Source organism: Sapajus apella, unplaced genomic scaffold (assembly GCF_009761245.1).
Source record: "Sapajus apella isolate SASKATOON/1434 unplaced genomic scaffold, GSC_monkey_1.0 scaffold79, whole genome shotgun sequence".
In the NCBI taxonomy this organism is placed as follows: domain Eukaryota; kingdom Metazoa; phylum Chordata; class Mammalia; order Primates; family Cebidae; genus Sapajus; species Sapajus apella.
Genome location: NW_022437019.1, coordinates 9,123,874 through 9,143,923, shown reverse-complemented (window position 1 = coordinate 9,143,923; position 20,050 = coordinate 9,123,874). Strand labels below are relative to the sequence as shown.

The 20,050-nt window shown below is 36.0% G+C and overlaps 1 long non-coding RNA gene across 1 annotated transcript; it reads right to left on the bottom strand.

The window, feature by feature from the left end:
* Positions 1-12,027: 12,027 nt before the first annotated feature.
* LOC116533123 lies at positions 12,028-14,263 on the bottom strand. The gene is made up of 3 exons (XR_004261093.1): positions 14,251-14,263; positions 13,419-13,422; positions 12,028-12,415 (listed from the first exon to the last, which is right to left on the bottom strand). It is a non-coding gene; the product is annotated as an uncharacterized LOC116533123 (long non-coding RNA).
* Positions 14,264-20,050: the final 5,787 nt, after the last annotated feature.

Here is a 20,050-nt window from a genome sequence, read left to right as displayed (position 1 = left end):
TTCAGCCTGGGCAACATAGTGAAAACCCATCTCTATAAAAAATAGAAAAATTAGCTGGGCATGGTGATGCACATCTTTAGTTCCACTTACTTGGGAGGCTGAGATGCAAGAATCCCTTGATATAATATATACATATATTATATCTAATGATATATATCAAATTATATATATATCAAATGATATGTATAATTTGATCTAATATATAATAGTCACATACATTTATTTATATATATATATTACATCAAATGATATATATTCATTTGATATAATATATAGCAAAACATGTGGGATACAGCTAACACTGTCCTTAAAGGGAAATTTGAGGTTTTAAATTCCTATAGAGCAAAAAAAAGAAAGGTTTATAATTAATAAGCTAGCTGTTCATTTTAGGAATTTAGAAAAATAACACCAAATTAAGCCTAAAGGACATGTTAAGAAGAACAGTTTAAAGCTATGAGAAGAAATTAAATGGAAAACAAACCATGCAACAAAGGGATCAACAAAGTCAAAAACTGTTTCCTTGAAAGGTGATAAAATTGGTAAGCCTTTAGGTGAGACTCATTCACACACAGACACACAGAATGAAGAGGGTCCTTACTACAGATTCTACAGGCATTTAAAAAAAAAAAAAAAAACATAAATTAAATATTATAAAGAAGACATGAGATTCCTCCAATGGGTGATTTGAGACAGAGTCTCACTCTGTCTCTCAGGCTGAAAGTGGCACTATCTAGGCTCACTGCAACATCTACCTCCAGAACTCAAGCTATTCTCCCACCTCAGCCTCCCAAGTAAATGGAACTAAAGGTGTGCATCACCATGCCCAGGTAATTGTTCTGTTTTTTATGGAGACGGAGTTTCCCTATGTAGCCCAGGCTGATCTCGAACTCCTAGTCTCAAGTGATCTGCCTGCCTTGGCCTTCCAAAGTACTGGAATTACAGGCATGAGCCAGCATACCCAGCCAGAGAGTGCTTTTAAAACACTGGAAATAATTGATATACATGTCACAAAGGCAATATATAATGGACCTTTTTGTGATACAAACTTAAAAATAAATGGTGCTACATGAGCCCTCTGTTCCTGAGGTAGAAGATTCATAAACACAAAGGTCAAATGACTAAGATGCTTTGTACTATATAGGTTACGCCATATGGCAATAAAACATAATCTCTTTCTTCAGTAGCAATTTTGTGTTTCTCTCTTGTAATTCAATGTTTATGAGAACTGAGGCTCAGAGAGGCCAGGAATCTTGCACAAGGTCACCCAACCTGTGTAAGATGGCTTCATCTCAAATAGGTTTGTCTGTTTATAAATCTTATATTCTTTGTTGTTATAGTTTAAAATCCATTCACCTCAATAATATGTAATTATGTTTTTATGTTGGTTTTAGACTAAGGAATTGAACAAAATTAACTTGAATTTTTGAAATTAATTTGTGTTTTAATATTTTGCTTTAAGTTGCACATTGTCAATAATAGGTGGGCTTATACATAAGCCCTATTCAAGGCTAATTTTGCATTAGTTCTGGTTCAGCTTTCAGACTTTTTCAGTTCTTCAATAGGGCCCCCCAAAAAATCAACTCTAGAGAAGAAAGTTGAAAGGGGTACCAATCTTACTCTCTTCTTTCTTGCTAGTACAAGAATGAAGACAAGCTAACAGGGATAACTGTTTTTCTCTTACTGCTAGGCTAGATAAACCAAGTATGTTCTTAAAATCAGTTTTTAAAATATAAAGCATTGTATTTGCTAACACTCAAAGCAATTTACGGGGAAGGCGAAGAATCCCAGCACAGTGTCAAGGAGCACATGAAAGAATAACTGAATCAAACATAATATGATAAGAAATAGAATGAGTGTACAATATGTAACAGTAAAAAGACTAAAAATGACCAATAGGGCTGAACCCTTCTATTCACAGAAAAAAAGGTGATTTCTCAAAAAGACAAGAGTAAAAAACTCAGCTAGGAGTTCAGCAGTGGGCTTACATGAGCCCAAACTAACTTATTTTACTCAATACATATTCATTGACCAGTAACTATGTGTTTAGTACTGATTTAGTCATTGGAAAAAAAAAATATATATATATACACACATACATACATACAACACACACAGACACAGATACACCTACTAGTTCAAATATAAGGGCAATGAAGAAGCATAAATCAGTGTGGTGAGGAGAACTGAATGAGTGTGGAATAATGCTGATACACGGGCTCAGTGATATACCCACTACAGCTATGATATTTGCATAGAGGCATCAATGAAGTGACGGAACCAACTATATGAATATCAGGGGGAATGTTATTGAAGGCAGAGGAAGGAGAAAGTGCAAAGGCCCTGAGGCAGAGCCTGCATGACATATTCAAGGAACATTGAGAAAGCCAGTCTGGCTGAAATGGGACAAACCCGGTAGAAAGTTACAGGAACCTAGAGGCACAAGGGAAAGGGGTCAAGCTGATTCCAGTGGTCTGAGCTTGGTACTACTACAAGGATTTGAATGCAAGACTTACAAATGATATTTACATAAGGTAATGTATTTAATAAATAATAGAAAATGCATAATACCAATAAATAAAATGAAGTGAGATTATTCTGGTTCATGTAGAAATTCTAAGTAATTTGCATTTTTCACTAGTATAAAATAGAGCCGCCATGAACCTAACCCTGTAGATATACATTTTCCTATTCACAATTTAATATTACATTTTTTTTTCCTTTTGAAAGGATTTGCCTTTTAGCATCATGTATTACTTTTCAATGAGTACAAGGTGAATGGGGTGATTTTCAGAGAAGTCAGACTTTTACATGTTGAAAATGGGAGAAAACTACAATTACCAATAGTATGCTGTCTTTAAGGTTAAGAGATATGATATCACATGATTCCATTTCTCACTCCACCAAATATTTAATAAAAGCCTATTAAAATTGGAGATTTGGGGGAAATACAAACCTAACTGAAACAAGCATAGCCTTTGATTTTTTCAGTGTCACACAGTGTGATTACTGTTATTGAGGTAGTCTCTGTACTTGAAATTGGAGTACAATTATTTTATAATTTTGCTAGTGAAATAAAATTCCAATCACATTTAGAGTCAAAAGATTGAGGTTTAACCTCAGTCTTTAATAACTACTAACTGCAACCTTGAGCAATGCAGTTATTTTCTGTTTTCTAATTTACAAAAGAAGGCTGATGAAATATTATTATAGTAATAGGATAATCTAAGGTAAGATGATTAGAAATAATACAGTTTGTTAAAGGAAATTCAATAATAACATCAATGATACTACTAATAAGGGAAACAGTTCAATGTGGGGATTAAACGTGCTTGGGTTTAAATCCCAGCTTTTGTGCTGGTATTAACTTTGGTCAAATTCCTTAACTTTTTCAAGCCTCAGTTTTTCAAAAGTAAAATAAGGATAATTATTACAACTACTTGTCAGAATTGTGGAGAGACCACTTTTTGCTAAAGACATTTTTGAATGTCCAAGAAGTATTTAACAGAGTGTCTAGCACTACTTAAATATTCAGTAAATTTTAGCTATCAAGGGCGATGAAGATGATAATTATGATGATGATTATACTACTCATAAGCTATAACTGTAATCAAAAGAAAACACTTCTGGCTGATTTAAGGTGAGAGAATTAGAAGCGATGTTGGTAGCTCACAAAGCACAGGGTGAAAGACTAGAAAACTGGGTCCTGAAAACAGGCAAGAACCACTAGAATCTAGGTAACCAGCATCACAGTCAAAGTCACTCTACAGAACCAGATGGCAAGAACAGCAATGAACATGTGACATCATGCCTTGTGCTGCAGCCACTAGAGACACAAAACAGAGATAGTGCCAGTTTTGCCATCAATACCACTGGAAATCTGTTTGCCACTCCTCGCTTATCCCTCTTTCTTTGAGTCACTAGTTTCTATTTGAAAGTTCCTGGTTATTGCTTTTGATAAGCAAAACCTAGGTTACATGTTTGGGTCTAACCTCTTAGAGGCATAAGAAAATCCTCATTTAGACCTTGTTTCTCCCTTAGGAGTTCATAAGATGAAAAATGTTCTTCAACACAGGAAAAAACTTCTAGTTCTGGGAATCCAGAAAAAAAATTCACTAAAATTTTGAGGATTATAAATAGTGAAGATGACATACCCTCGTGACATTTAGAGATAGCTCTGAATGGCAGCAGAAATGGGCCACTTGTCTGAACTTTGCTTGCTCTTGTTTTTGTCACTACATAGCTGATGCCTTTTGCTCTCGCCTTTTCTTAGGACCATGTTGTAAATATTAGCAGAGAGCCTTTTGGATGCCCTGTGAACCCTACTATTTTCTTGTAGCAGCGGATGGCATGGACAGCCCTTCTTAGTATAAATCATCATTTTTATAAGAGCATTATCATCTGACAGGATGCAGGAACAGTAGACCAAGTAGCACATCTTTGTTTTATAGCTAATATTGATAATAAATCATTTTAAATCCGTTATTTAAAAAGTTAAATGATCAATATTTACCTGGTACTACTGTAGTGTAACCTAGAATGATAATTTCAAGTTCTGTGTCAATTCCACAGAATTCGTCTCTAGATCCTGACATGTAAGCACTTCTTTTGTGGTTGCCTACAGTATTCCTGAGCCTTCAGTTTTCAACTACAACAAGAGCAATATGCACTGCATAATTCATCATTACCATTCAGGAGTGACTCTGGAGACCGCCTAGTTTCTGAGTGAGTAGCATCAACTGCAGTATATCTATCACTCAGTTTTAAAAATCCTGATATTCTACAGCATCTTACTTGTCTAAAAAGGAAAAGGCTTTTCCTGAAACTATATCCTATAAACAAATACCCAGAAAACCCCACAGGTCTATGGTTTAAGTGACTTTAAAAATGGTAAGTTGTTATCTCAATCAGGTTGTACTCTTCGTTGCTCCCATGTTTCCCTTGTTAATCAGTCCGGTGTTTGGGGCCATTAATATCTGGATTTTCTTTTGTTTTATTTGCTTTCCTGATTCCAGAGGTGTCACTGATAAGCTGAGAAATGCCTTTTGACAGCCTAATGGGCTAAAAGAAAAGGATTTGGAGTTCAAGGCCTCCCAGTTGGGGATAAGCCTGGTGTAACCACTCTCTTTGGGTAATGTTCCCAGATTAATGCAGAATTATACAGTCTTTATCAATATTGCAACTCAGAAGAAAATACTCCCAATCCCTGGAATTAGATTGAGGTAATGACAGAGTGCTGATGCTTCAAGGCATTCTGTAGTATTAGTCTTCATAGGCCAAGTGTAAATCTTCCCTAAAGAAAGATAACATCTTCCTAGAGTTCAAATCATTTAATACTTTTCAGACAAAATGCCTAGCACACATTATAAAATAAGAAGGTATATAGTAGACCATGCAACATTAGTGACACTGGACAATATAAACAGAGACACAGAGTCTTCAGTCATGAGTGCCTTGAAATACAGGACATTTAAATGACATTTAAATTTAAAGGAATTCATACAAAAAAGGATTAAAAATGGACAGTTTTGACCAAGAACTGGAAACCGTAAAAAAAAAATCAAGGACACAGAAGGAGAAAAAAATTGGTAAAATGTCAAAGAATAATAGATGGCCAATGGTCAATTATATGTGTGATAAATATTCCAGGAGACGAGAAAAACAGGAATAATATTTTCAAATATACTGGCTAAAAATGTTCAAAATTTATACACATCATGTAAGTGGGCAGGCAGAATAGTTTTAAGCACTTCAAGCAAGACAAACAAGAACTCTATATCTACACACATTATAGTATAAATTTCCAAAGCAAGAAAAATGATAATTATAAGAGTAGCCAGATAAAAAACCTTTAAAGCCAGCAACAAAAGAACTAACAGCTGACATCTCAACAAACATAGTGTAAGGTCAAAGTCCTCAACAAACATAGTGTAAGGTCAAAGCAAATAACCTTATAAAATTGTAGACCCACAATTCTATATTCAGTAAAAAATATTATTCAAGAATAAAAGCAGAATTAAGACACTTTTAGACATAAAAACATCAAAGGAATTAGTCACTATCAGGTCTGTACTAATGTAAATACAAAAAGATGTTCTTTGGACAGAGGAAAAGGATCTCAAGATTTGTCAAAGATGAAAAAAATTAACAGCAGTGAAAAGGTAAAAAATGTGACATAAGGTTAGTAATATTTTGTTGAGTTTAAAATACATGTAGAATTAAAACATGTTAAAATTATATAAATTAAGAACAAGGTACACCAAATAAAAACATTCAAAGGTCCTTACTTATTTTAGAAGATAAATAGTTATTAATGTAGGTAGTTATTAATGTTAGACTTTAGTAAGTTAAAAATCTTTAGTCAGCACTCTACACACACACACACACACACACACACACACACACACACACACACAGTGAAAGACTACACATCCTTCAAGAGAAGAGAGGAAGTAAAATTCCAAACATATCAATAATGAATTAAAAAACTGAATCTATAATAAAAAAAAAACTACCAATCAAAAAAGAGTCCTAAACTAGAGGAATTTACAGCTGAATTCTATTATACATACAAAGAAGAGCTGGTACTAATCACACTGAAACTTCTAAAAAATAAGGAAGGAGTTCCTCTCTTCCTAACTCATTCTAGTAAACCAATGTCATTCTGATACCAAAATCTTGCAAAAACACAACAACAACAAAAAAAAAGAAAACTATGGGCCAATATCCCTGATCAACATAAAAATAAAAGTTCTCAAAAACATACCAGTAAGCAAACTCTAGCAGCACATAAAAAAGTTAATTCACCACAATCAAGTGGGCTTTACTCCTGGGAATAGAAAGATAGTTCAACATTTGCAAATCAATAAATGTGATTTACCACATTAAGAGAATTAAAAACAAAACCATAGAATCATCTCAATAGATGCAGAAGAAACATTCGATATATCCAACATCCCTTTATGATTAAAATGCTCAACAAAATAAGTGTCAAAAGAACATACCTCAAAATATCAAGAGTCATCTATGATGTCCACTCTCAACACTCCTATTCAATATAGTACTGGGAGTCCTAGGCAGAGAAATCAGGCAAAAGAAAGAAAGGGCATCCGAATAGAAAAACATAAAATCAAATTACCTCTTTTCACTTAGGATATGACTCCATAACTAGAAATCACTAAAGATTTTGCCCAAAGACTTTCAGACCTGATAAATGACTTTAGCAAAGTCTCAGCATATAAAATCAATGTATAAAAATCAGTAGCAATTCTGTACACCAATAACACTAAAGCTAAGAGCCAAATCAAGAAAACAATCCCGTTTACAATAGCCACAAAAAAACAAAATAAAATACATAGGAATACATCTAACCAAGAAGGTGAAAGATCCCTACAAGTAGAGATAAAAAACACCACTGAAAGAAATCACAGATGACATAAATGGAAAAACATTCCATGCTCATGCGTTGGAAGAACTGATGTCCATACTGCCCAAAGCAATCTACAGATCCAGTATTATTCCTATCAAATGACCATTACGATTTTTCACAGTATTAAAAGGAAACTATTCTAAAGCTCACATGGAACATTGACAAAAAGAAGCCCAAATAGCAAAGAAGATCATAAGGAAGCTGTCTCGGAGGAGGGGATCAAAGATGGCTGAATAGGAACAGCTCTGGAGTGCAGTTCCCAGTGAGACGAATGCAGAGGGTGAGTGATCACTGCACTTCCAAACATGTTTTTACTACTCACAGACAAGGAGATTCCCAGGCTGAAAAGTGCCACGAGTTTCCAGCACAGCTGTTTCAGCTAGCACCACGGATCTCTGCACAAAAACTCACACAAATCTGGGCAGCCGTTTCAACTGGCGCCTGAAACACCTGAGAGACAGAGCCACCCATTCAACTAAAAAAAAAGGGGGCTGAAACAGGGAGCCAGGTGATCCGGCTCAGCGGGTCACACCCCCACAAAGACCAGCAATCTGAAATGCCCTGGATTGAGTTTAGCAACAGCGCAGCTGGACCTGGGAGAAAGGGTGTCAGCCATTACCAAGGCAGTTCACCACTACCGAGGCTGTCCGCCATTACTTAGGCAGTCCACCATTACTAAGGCAGACAACCATTACTGAGGCAGTTACAACTGTGCCTCTGAAAACAAAACTGCAAGGAAGATCACACAGCAGCTGGACAGAGCCCACAGCAGCCCAGCAACACCTCTGCTGGCAGACTCTCACTAGAATACCTACTTTTTGGGCAGGGCATCTCTGAAAAAAGGCAGCAGCGTGTCAGGAACTTATAAATAAAGCCTCACCTTCCCACGACAGAGCACCTGGGAAAAAAGGCAGTTATGAGATCCACTGCAGGAGGCGTAAACGTACCTGCCCAGCAGCTCTGAACGGAAAAATAAAGCTCCCTGCTCAGCACTTGAGCTCCTATAAGGGACAACTATCTCCCCACACAGCTCCCCTACCGACATATATCCAAAGAGGCACCTCATAAAGGAGAGCTCAGGCTGACATCTGGTGGGTATGCTTCTGGGACAGAGATAACAGAGAAAGAAACCAGCAGCAACCCTTACTATTCTACAGCCGCCACAGCTGATCCCCAAGCAAGCAGGGTCTTGAGTGGACCTCCAGCAGTCCTATAACAGAGGGGCCTAACTCTTAGAAGGGAAACTAAGAAAAACAAAGAAATAACTTCAACATCAACAAAAAAAGGTCCACTCAGAGACTCCACCTGAAAGTCACCAACTACAAAGACCACAGGTAGATAAAACCACGAAGATGGGAATAAACTAATGCAAAAGTGATGAAAACACCGAAAACCAGAACAATTCTCCCCATCTAAGAGATCACAACTCCTCACCACCAAGTGAACAAAGCTGGATGGAGAATGAGTCTCATGAATTGACAGAAACAAGCTTCAAAATATGGATAATAACAAACATCTCTGAGCTACAAGAACATGTTCTAACCCAATGCAAAGAAACTAAGAACCCTGAAAAAAGGTTTGACGAAATGCTAACAAGAATAAACAGCTTAGAGAAGAATATAAATGACTTGATGGAGTTGAAAAACACAACACAAGAACTTCGCAAAGCATAGACAAGTTTCACTAGCTGAATCGACCAAGTAGAAGAAAGGATATCAGAGACTGAAGATCAACTCAATGAAATAAAATGAGAGGGCAAGATTAGAGAAAAAAGAGTGAAAAGAAAGGAAGAAAGCTTCCAAGAAATACGGGATTATGTGAAAAGACCTAATCTACGTTTGATAGGTGCACCTGAGTCTGACAGAGAGAATGAATCCAAGCTAGAAAACACTCCTCAGGATATTATCTAGGAGAACTTCCCCAATCTAGCAAGGCAGGCCAACATTCAAGTCCCGGAAACACAGAGAACACAAAGATATTACTCAAGAAGAGCAACCAAAGGCATATAATCATCAGATTCACCAGGGTGGAAATGAAGGAAAAAATGCTAAAACCAGCCAGAGAGAAAGGTCGGGTTACCCACAAAGAGAAGCCCATCAGACTCACCATGGATCTCTCAGCAGAAACCCTACAAACCAGAAGAGAGCAGGGGCCAATATTCAACATCATTAAAGAAAAGAACTTTCAACCTAGAATTTCATATCCAGCAAAACTAAGCTACATAAGCAAAGCAGAAATAAAATTATTTATGAACAAGCAATTGCTGAGCGATTTCGTCACCAGCAGGCCTGTCTTACAAGAGCTCCTGAAAGAAGCACTATATATAGAAAGGAACAACCACTAGCAGTCACTCCAAAAAAAAAAAAAAAAAAAAAACTAGTACCAGCTACTCCAAATGGTAAATACCATCAACACAATGAAGAAACTGTGTCAACCAACAGGAAAAACATCCAGCAACATCAAATGGCAGGATCAAATTAACACAAAACAATATTAACCTTAAATGTAAATGGGCTAAATGCCCCAGTCAAAAGACACAGACTTGCCAAGGATGGACAAAGATTTACCAAGCAAATGGAGAGGGGAAAAAAAAAAAAAAGCAGGAGTTGCAATCCTAGTATCTGATAAAATAGACTTTAAACCAACAAATATCAAAAGAGACAAAGAAGGGCAGCACATAATGGTAAAAGGATCAGTGCAGCAAGAAGAGCTAACAATTCTAAATATATATGCACCCAATACAGGAGCATCCAGGTACATAAAGCAAGTTCTTAATTACCTACAAAGAGACTTAGACTCCCACACAATAATAGTGGGAGACTTTAACACTCCACTTTCAATATTAGACAGATCAATGAGACAGAAAATTAACAAGGATATCCAGGACTTGAACTCAGATCTGTACCAAGCAAACCTAATAGACATCTACAAAACTCACCACCCCAAATCCACAGAATATACATTCTTCTCAGCACTGCATTGCACCTGCTCTAAAATTGACCAGATAATTGGAAGTAAATCACTCCTCAGCAAATACAAAAGAACGGAAATCATAACCAACAGTCTCTCAGACCACAGTGCAATTAAATTAGAACTCAGGATTAAGAAACTAACTCAGAACCACACAACTTCATGGAAACTGAACAACTGGCTCTTGAATGTTGACTGGATAAACAATGAAATGAAGGTAAAAATAAAGATGTTCTTCAAAACCAATGAGAACAAAGACAAAATGTACCAGAATCTCTGGGACACATTTAAAGCAGTGTCTAGAGGGAAATGTATAGCAATAAATGCCTACATGAAAAGCAAAGAAAGATCTAAAATCGACACCCTATCATCAAAATTGAAAGAGCTAGAGAAGCAAGATCAAAAAAATTCAAAAGCTAGCAGAAGACAAGAAATAACTAAGATCAGAGCAGAACTGATAAAGATAGAAACACACAAAAAACCTTCAAAAAATCAATACATCCAGGAGCTGTTTTTTTGAGAAGATCAACAGACTAGACAGATCAGTAGCCGGATTAATAAAAAAGAAAAGAGAGAATCAAATAGAGACAATAAAAACCAATAAAGGGGATATCACCACCAATTCCACAGAAATACAAACTACCATCAGATATTACTACAAACAACTCAACGCACATAAACCAGTAAAACTGGAAGAAATGGATAAATTCCTGGACACTTGCACCCTCCCAAGCCTAAACCAGGAAGAAGTTGAAACCCTGAATAGACCAATAACAAGGGCTGAAGTTGAGGCAGCAATCAAGAGCCTACCAACCAAAAAGAGCCCAGGTCCAAATGGGTTCACAGCCGAATTCTACCAGACATACAAAAAGGAGCAGGTACTACTCCTTCAGAAACTCTTCCAAACAATCCAAAAAGATGGAATCCTTTGCAAATCATTTTATAAAACCAACATCATCCTAATACCAAAACCCAGCAGAGACGTAACAACAAGAAAAAAACTTCAGGCCAATATCCATGATGAACATAAATGCAAAAATCTTCAATAAAATACTGGGAAACCGATTGCAACAGCACATTAAAAAGCTCCTCCATCACAATCAAGCAGGCTTCTTCCTGGGATGCAAGGCTGGTAAACATACACAAGTCCATAAATGTAATCTACCACATAAGCAGAACCAAAGACAAAAACCACATGATTATCTCAATAGATGTAGAGAAGGCCTTCAACAAAATTCAACAGTCCTTTAAGCTAAAAACTCCCAGTAAACTAGTTATTGATGGAACATATCTCAAAATAATAAAAGCTATTTATGACAAACCCACAGTCAATATTATACTGAATGGGCAAAAACTGAAAGCATTCCCTCTGAAATCCGGCACTAGACAAGGATGCCCTCTCTCACCACTTCTATTCAATATAGTATTGGAGTTCTAGCCAGAGCAATCAGGCAAGAAAAAGAAATAAAGGTTATTCAATTAGGAAAGGAAGAAGTCAAATTGTCTCTACTTGCAGATGACATGATTGTATATTTAGAAGACCCCACTGTCTCAACCCAAAATCTCCTAACACTGATAAACAACTTCAGCAAAGTCTCAGAATACAAAATCAATGTGCAGAAATCCTATACACCAATAACAGACTAAAAAAGAGCCAAATCATAAGCAAACTCCCATTCACAATTGCTACAAAGAGAATAAAATACCTAGGAATTTTTACAACTAAGAAAGGATGCAAAGGACTTCTTCAAGGAGAACTATGAACCACTGCTCAAAGAAATCAGAGAGGACACAAACAGATGGAAAAACATTCCATGATCATGGTTAGGAAGAATCAATATTGTGAAAAAAGCCATACTGCCCAAAGTAATTTATAGATTTAACACTATCCCCATCAAACTACCAATTACCTTCTTCACAGAACTGGACAAAACCACATTGAACTTCACATGGAAGCAAAAAAGAACCTGCACAGGCAAGACAATCCTAAGCAAAAAGAACAAAGCTGTCGGCATCACGCTGTGAGACTTCAAGCTATGCTACAAGGCAACAGTAATCAAAACAGCATGGTAATAGCATCAAAACAGAAACACAGACCAATGGAACAGAAGAGAGGCCTCCGGAGCAACACCACACATCTACAACCATCTGATCTTTGACAAAAAAAAGCAATGGGGAAAGGATTCCCTGTTTAATAACTGGTATTGGTATTGGGAAAACTGGCTAGCAATGTGCAGAAAGCAGAAACTAGATCCCTTCCTGACACCTTACACTAAAATTAACTCCAGATGGATGAAGGACTTAAAAACAAGACCTAACACCATAAAAATCCTAGAAGAAAACCTAGGCAAAACCATTAAGGACATAGGCATAGGCAAGGACTTCATGACTAAAACATCAAAAGCAATGGCAAAAAAAAGCCAAAATAGACAAATGGGATCTAATTCAACTCCAGAGCTTCTGTACAGCAAAAGAAACAATCATTAGAGTGAACCAACAACCAACAGAATGGGAATATATTTTTTCCATCTACCCATGTGACAAAGGGCTAATTTCCAGAATCTACAAATAACTGAAACCGATTTACAAGAAAAAAAAATTCATCCAAAAGAGGGTAAAGGATATGAACAGACACTTTTCAAAAGGAGACATATATGAAGCCAACAAACATGAAAAAATGCTCATCATCACTGGTCATTAGAAAAATGCAATCAAAACCACATTGAGATACCATCTCATGCCAGTTAGAATGGCGATCATTAAAAAATCTGGAGAGAGCAGATGCTGGAGAGGACGTGCAGAAATAGGATCACTTTTACACTGTTGGTGGGAGTGTAAATTAGTTCAACCATTGTGGAAGACAGTGTGGTGATTCCTCAAGGACATAGAAATTGAAATTCCATTTGACCCAGCAATCCCATTACTGGGTATACACCCAAAGGACTATAAATCATTCTATTATAAAGACACATGCACACACATGTTCATCGTGACACTGTTTACAATAGCAAAGACCTGGAACCAACCTAAATGCCCATCAATGATAGAGTGGACAAATAAAACGTGGCACATATACACCACGGAATACTATGCAGCCATAAAAAGCAATGAGTTTGTGTCCTTTGTAGGGACATGGTTGAACCTGGAAACCATCATTCTCAGCAAACTGACACAAGAAAAGAAAATCAAACACCACATGTTCTCATTCATAGGTGGGTGTTGAACAATGAGAACACTTGGACACAAAAAAGGGAGCATCACACACTGGAGTCCATTGTGGGGGGCTACGGGAGGGACAGTGGGAATGACGGTGGGGGAGGGATAACTTAGGGACAAATGTCAGATATAGGTGATGGAGGGATGGTGACAGCAAACCACTTTGCCTTGTGTCAGTTTGCGCAGAATCGATGGTTTCCAGATTCATCCGTGTCCCTGCAAAGGACAATGAGTTCATGTCCTTTGCAGGGACACGGATGAATCTGGAAACCATGGATTCTGAGCAAACTGACACAAGAACAGAAAATCAAACACCACATGTTCTCACTCATAGGCAGGTGTTAAACAATGAGAACACATGGACACAGGGAGGGGAACATCACATGCTGGGGTCTGTTGTGGAGAACTAGGGAAGGGACATCAGGGGTTAGGGAGGTTGGGGAGGGATAACATGGGGAGAAATGCCAGATATAGGTGACGGGGAGATGGAGGCAGCAGACCACATTGCCATGTATGTACCTATGCAACAATCCTGCATGATCTGCACATGTACCCCAGAACCTAAAGTACAATAAAAAATATGTATATAAAAAGAAAATCCTAAGGAAAAAAAAAAAAAGCTGAAAGCAACCCATTACCTGAATTCAAACTGTGATACAAGGATACAAGAACCAAAACAGCATGGTACTACTACAGAAATAGACAAGCAGACTAATGGTACAGAAAGGAGAACACAGAAATAGAGTCATACACCTACAACCTACTCATATTCAACAACTGACAAAAATAAACAATGGGGAAAAGATATCTTATTCAATAAACAGTGCCAGAAAAATTGGCTAACCATATGCAGAAGAATGAACCTGGACTCCTACCTCTCATCATATACAAAAATTACCCCAAGACAGCTTACAGACTTTAATGTAAGGTCTGAAACTATTGAAGTTCTAGAAAAAAAGATCTAGGAAATACTCTTCTAGATGCTGACCTAGGCAATTAATTTATAACAAAGTCCTTTAAAGCAAGTGCAACAAAATCAAATATCGATGAATGGGACTTAATTAAACTAAAGAGTGTCTGCACAGCAAAAGAAACTCTCAACGGTAAACAGACCACCTGCAGAACAGGAGAAAATATTCTCAAACTATGCATTTGATAAAGGATTAATATCCAGAATCTGAAAGGAACTTAAAAAGAAAAAAAAAAATCGAACAACGTCATTAAAAAGTGGGCAAAGGATTTGAACACACTTCTGAAAAGAAGCCATACAATCAGCCAAGAAACATGAAAAAATGTTTAACATCACTAACCATCAGAAAAATGCTCATCAAAACCACACTGAGATACTATCTCACAGCAGTCAGAATGGCTATTACTAAAAAGTAAAAAAATAATGACTAATTTTGATGGGGTTGTGGAAAAAAGAGAATGCTTACTTATTCAATGTTGGTGGAAATGCAAATTAGTTTAGCCCCTATGGAAAGTAGTTAGATTTCTGAAAGAACTAAAAATAGAACTACCATTTGACCCAGCAATCCCATAGATAGATAGATAGACAGACAGACAGACAGACAGATAGATAGACAGATAAAATACATATTCTATATATTATATATTATATATGTATAATAATCCCATTTATATATAAATTATATATTATATATTACATATTTCACATACATAATTGAAAACAAACAGTTGTACCAAAAAGACACATGCATATGTTCACTGCAGCATTATTCACAATAGCAAAGTCATGGAATCAACAGTGGACTGGATTTTTGTTGTTTGTTTTTTTTTTTTGAGATGGTATTGCACTCTTTCTTCCAGGCTACAGGAGTGCAATGGGTGATCTTGGCTCACTGCAACCTCTGTCTCCCGGGTTCAAGAGATCTTCCTGACTCAGCCTCCCAAGCAGCTGAAATTATAGGCATGTGCCACCACACTCAGGTAATTTTTGTATTTTTAGTAGAGATGGGGTTTTGCTATGTTGGTGAGGCTGGTCACAAACTCCTGTCCTCAGGTGATCTGCCCACCTTGTGGATTTTTTAAAAAAATGTGATACATATACATCATGAAATACTACGCAGTCATAAAATAGAACAGGAATGGTGGGAGTCAGAATCCTTGTCTTATTCCATTTCTCAAGGGGAATGGCTCCAGTTTTTACTGTTCAGTAAGGTACAGTTGGGTATGAATCCATCTACTATGGGCTTTTTTTGGTTGGTAACCTGTGGTGATTAAGATGAAGTCTTCTGTATTTTTAGTGACAGTTTCATCACTTAAACTGTCTTGGACTGATGGGTATGTTCAAGTAAACTATTATTAATCTGTTTTTCCTATTTCTTTTTTTAAATTTGTTTTAAGTTCTGGGGTACATGTGCAGGGTATGCAGGTTTGTTACACAGGTAAAGGTGTGCCATCCTGGTTTGCTTCACCTATTGACCCATCACCTAGGTATTAAGCCCAGCATGCATTAGCTCTTTTTCCTAATGCTCTCCCCTCATCCCCACCATACCCTGACAGGCCCGAGTGTGCGTTTTTCCCCTTCCTGTGTCCACGTTTTTCCTATTTCTTTTAGCATTACCTGTGGTTTCTTCTTACTGAAACTTGCGGCTGGTAGTATTTGGGTGCATAGATATTAATAATTATTGTATCTTCTTTGTGGACTGTGGTTTTCATTTCTATAAAATATTCTTCTCTGCTTGATTTTATTTTTGGCCTGATGTTTTGCTTGTTTGATAGCAAGACAATGACATCCTGCTTTCTTTGTATATTAATTTTTCTAGTATATCTTTGCTGTCTTATTTATACATCTTGAGATTCCCTTTGTTAAAGTTATGCATCTTATATCCAGTATCAAATTGTATTTTGCTTTGTTGCTAAATTTGAAAGTATTTTCATTCAGATAAGGGGACTCCATTACCTGGGCTGGCATGATAAAATGTCTGTTCTTGTTTCTGATTTTTTTAAATGATTTACTTAAAGTCTTTTACTGAGGTCGGTTTTCCTTTTAAAAAAAAAAAAACAATTTTAGTAGGAGAATTTGTGTTTTTATTCTCTTCATTCCCTTGGTTTCTCTTTAATTTTAATACTTCGTATAGTTTTCTACTATGAGGCATAATAAAGTTAATTAACAACCACTTCTTTCATCTACTGGCTAAAAGTAGGATAATAACTTGAGCATTAAAAAGAATGATGATAGAAATTCTTTTTTATAACTATTTATAACAGTTTATCATGTCAGCAGGTCCCAAGCTACAGGAAAATATACAAGACTTAAAAATTAGTTAGTTTTTTGCAATAGGATATAGCGAAAAAAGAAAAGAGGTGGAGGCACCTAAAAATTAAAAGCTAATTAGGAGACATAATCATTTAAAGTGCATTGGCCTTATTTAGATACCAATTCAAACAAAATGTAAACACACATACATACATTTATAAGAGTATTAGTGAAATGTAAAACTGACTTGTTATCTGATGATTTTGAGAAATTATTTTTAACTTTGGTTGGTTGTCATAATGGTAGTACAGACATGATTCTGTTTTTAAATGGGTCCCTTTTTTATAAGGTACACATATAAATATTACAGAAAGATATAAAACATGAATTTGCTTGTGAGTCATATGGGTTGGGGGATGTAGAATGTGGACCTATAGGAAAAATATATTTGCTATAAATTATAAATTGGTTAAGCTGGAAGATAAACACAAGAATTTATGATTTACTATTCTCTCAATAATTGTATACATTTGAAGTTTTCAAATATTAACATCTGCAAAAAAGAACAAAAAAGAATAATTACTGCCATTTGGTGGAAGCCAGCAGTTATACTTTAAAAGTTACAATTTCATAAGACATATCTCCTACTCACTAAAATAAGGAGATACAGAAAGAAAATATATGTCACTGGGAACCACAGAAGATTGCTAGTATTTCAACCATTATGTTAACATTAGTAATTAAAGGGAAATAAATAAGTATTTATCTTGCTTTTGCCTTTGACCTTGACACCCAGGGTATTAAATAGCCCCGTGAATGAGGGACATTTAAGAATTCCAGTCTCAAACTTCTGAGCTCTAGCAATCTTCCTGCCTTGGCCTCTCAATATGCTGGGAAAACAGGTATGAGCCATGGTGCCTGGCTAATTAATAAAGGTAATTAATAAAGGCTAATTAATCCAGGTAATAAATGTAAAAGCAATGACAGAATTTGAAAAAAACATCATTTTACAATCGATGATAAAATAGATGATTCAAGTAAATGGTCATCAAATAATGGTGAATCATTAAGTAAAAGATTAATAAGGTACTTTATAATGAAAGAATCAGGCTGTCTCCATCTATAATTATTGATCAATCTTAGTACCACTAAAAGTGAGATATGTAACTTGTCATATAATGCAATAGAAAAGATGTGATACCACAACGAATTCTAGAAAATTAAAATTCTGCATTTCATTGTACAGAAGATACAGTTATTATAAATAAGTTCGAGTACACAATAAGGACACGATCCAAAAAATCCAGAATGTGGAGGAGCACTTCATATCTGAATGCTTCAAAAACCAGGTAGCATCAAAGGTAGAAGCAGAGAGAAAGAACTGTTCTATCTCAAAAGAAACTTACAAGTCCTAACCACTCAATATCATTAAATGCTAATTTTAACAGACCAAGTATAAAAAGACATTTTTAGACAAAGAAATTTGAATTTAGATTTGGTATTAGATGGCATTATTTTGTTTTGTGTGATAATGGCATTGAGGCTGTATAATAAAATGTCATTTTTGAGATGCACATTAAAATACCTTGAAGTTAAATGAACTACACCTGACATTTGCTATAAAATATTCCAGAAAAAAACCAAGAGAATTAGATGAGATAATAAAGCAAAAATATTGATAGCTATTGAAGCTGGGTATTAGGAGATGGGTGTGATCTTTGTGTTCTATTTGGGATTTATTTAGAAACTTCCATAACAAACATGTTTTAAATGGTCAAAGTAAAAAATCTAGTAAGATTTACAAACAAATCACGATGGCTGAGAAAGATGTATAATCAGTCTTTAACACTTTGTTAGTGAAGCCATTAATCCCTTTGTCCAACCCTTGAAACATATACACACACACACACACACACACACACACACACACACACACGTTTACAAATCCAGAGTTATATGTTCTTTTTTGGAGATTATGCCTTATGATTTTATCAATTCACAGGAGTTGAGGAGAAGAGTAAATCACAACTGCCTTTGGCAAGCAGTTTGAAGTCTGACATTTGGTGATAAAGAATAGGCAAAAAGTCAGAACATACATGTCCTCAAAGATTTTTATGTTTTCCAAAACAAATTTGAATCATGCAAGCAAAATGAAAAAGGAATTATTCAGTGACCTAAAATATACAAATGAAAGGCAATACATGCATGTATATACAGAATATGTTAAGCCTATGCAATGCTTTTGCAAGACAAACATTACTTTTCATTGAAGTCATGACAAATCTGAGTAATCACTTGACAAGATCTTTTTATTTCTTTTTTTTTGAATAGTCGAAGCTTTTATTTTTCTATTATCCAAACAGAATCTTATGAGTCAAAGGATAATGTGGAAAGAGAGCTCAGACTATGGAGTCAAAAATGAGTTTGATATACCTTTTTGTCTCTTATTAACTGGTTGAGCCTTGCATAGTAACTCTATACAATGAGTATAATAATAATTGCTTCAATCATTTGTGAGGATTAAATAATAAGCACAGAATAAATTAAGTGCAGTACCTGACACGCTGTAAGTCTTCAATGACAGGGAGTGCTTAAACAGAGATACCTGTTTACAATGTCTGTAGCAGACATCTCTTTTGATTTTCCTTGACTAGAACGAATTTTCCCTTTCTCAGGCTGCAACATTTTTATTTTCATTTGGAAACATTTCTTCTGTACTTCTCATCCTTGGTTACGCTTCTCTCATTCCAGGTATAGACATGAGTTCCAGGTATGAACAACCACTCTTTTTTTGTACATTGGCTCTAGCAAGTTTTCCCAACCTTGGCACCATTGAATTTACAGCTGGATAATTCTATCTTGTGAGGGGCTGACCTGTGCATTTTAGAATGTTGAGCAGAAGCCCTATCCTCTAACCCTACTAGGTGCTGGTAACACACACAAGTTGTGAAAACCAAAGCTGTCTCCAGGCATTGCCACATGTGTGAAATTGCTCCCAGTTGAGATCCCCTGGACAACAGTGCTTGACTCAGGGATGCAGGATGTAACTCAAGTTGATCCAACTAGAGTCAATTATTACAATTACTATATTACAATTACAGTTTCCACTGGGTTTGCTCAGCTAAGGGATTATAAAATTGGAACTGCAATGGATTTCTTTTCACTATGTGGCAAGGCCTTTCCTAAATCTAAAAAAGAGTATAGTCCAGAGATGG